This window comes from Dermochelys coriacea, chromosome 6 (genome assembly GCF_009764565.3).
Source record: "Dermochelys coriacea isolate rDerCor1 chromosome 6, rDerCor1.pri.v4, whole genome shotgun sequence".
NCBI lineage: Eukaryota > Metazoa > Chordata > Testudines > Dermochelyidae > Dermochelys > Dermochelys coriacea.
The window spans coordinates 3,005,780-3,007,264 of NC_050073.1; positions in this window are offsets into that span (position 1 = coordinate 3,005,780).

The window sequence follows — 1,485 nt, forward strand, 5'->3', positions numbered from 1 at the left end:
GTTCAGACTTGGATCTGAGTTTGCAGCTGGCAAGCTTGTCTGGCTCAAACAAGGCAAGGTATTGAAGGCAAGGTACTGAAGCTTAGGCTAGCAGGAAAAACAGGCTCAGAGGCAGTGTCAATACATTGGGTGGCAATCCCAAACGGGGTTTCTGTAACCCAACCTGTCACAGTGGCATAGTTGAGCAGGGTCTGTGCACAGCTGATTGCTTTGAGACATTGGTAGTGATTTTAAATGAGTTTTGGGTGTGGTGGCTGGAGAACAGACAAAGTGGTTACTGGTTTGTTATTGTCCGTTTGCTTATTTCGGGTAAGGGAAATAGGGACAGAAAAATAAGCAAAATAAATAAGAATGAAGATCAAAAGAAGCTAAAAGTTCAGAAGTTGCAGACTTCCCAGAAAGGCTGAACACTGGGCACTGGGAAAGTCTCTGTTAACTAAGAAGCCCCTGAGCTGAGTGCATCTCAGTTTCAATGAACTACAGAGGGATGTGGCCCAGCACAAGAAAGCAGGAAAATGACTACCGGTGAGGCAGCTCTAAACTAGAGCAGGCCATACTGAAAGCAGAAGAGAAGGCAAAGGACCAGGAGTTTCAACTGAAGCTCAAAGAAGCAGAGGCAACTGTGCACAGAAGGGCTATGGAACCAGAGGCAGCCAGGGACAAATGAGCCCTGGAGTTAAGAGACAGAGAAATACAGGCCCAGATTGAGGCCGAGAGGCATGAACTGGCTGTTATTGAGTGAAAGGGACAAATCCCTCCAGCTGCTGGCCCCACTTCCCCAGAAATACACAAATGGGAATGACTATGTCTGTGGTATGATGAGTCCAGTGACACTGCCAAATATTTCATCACCTTTGAGAGACTGTGCACCCTCCATACAATTCCTGACGATCAAAAAATGACCACATTGATAGCAAAATTGACTGGCAGAACTCTGGACATATTCAATAAGATGCCTCTTGATGATGCTTCAAACCATGATAAATTTAAGGAACTGGTTTTGAAACAGTTTAAGATTATACTTGAAACCTACAGGGTTAAATTCAGGAGTCTTAAGCAGTAATCTGGATTGAGTAATGTGTCTTTTATAAATGAAATGAGAGATTTGTTTGATAAGTGGGTGAGGGGAAAAGGCATTACAAGCTTGGAAGAAATGTGTGATTTGGTTACTCAGGAACAATTCCTGAATCCGTGCAGTGATGATGTAGAACAGTATTTGTGCGACAAAAAACATGGATGCAGTGGGTGGATTGGCTGAGTTTTCAGACTCTTTTGAGCCATCGCAAGCGGCAATTAAACAGAAACCAGTGGCAGAGGGGTACAGGGTTGGGGAAAAGCAGAATCACCGTTTTACCCTAGGGGAAAAGCAGGCTGGGCGTCCACCTCCCCATTCCCCTGTTACTCATCCCCAAATCTCCTGTACATGCAGAGGAGCTCAAGAGGTGCTGAGATTATGAGTCCACTGAGCACCTGAGGAATAAATGT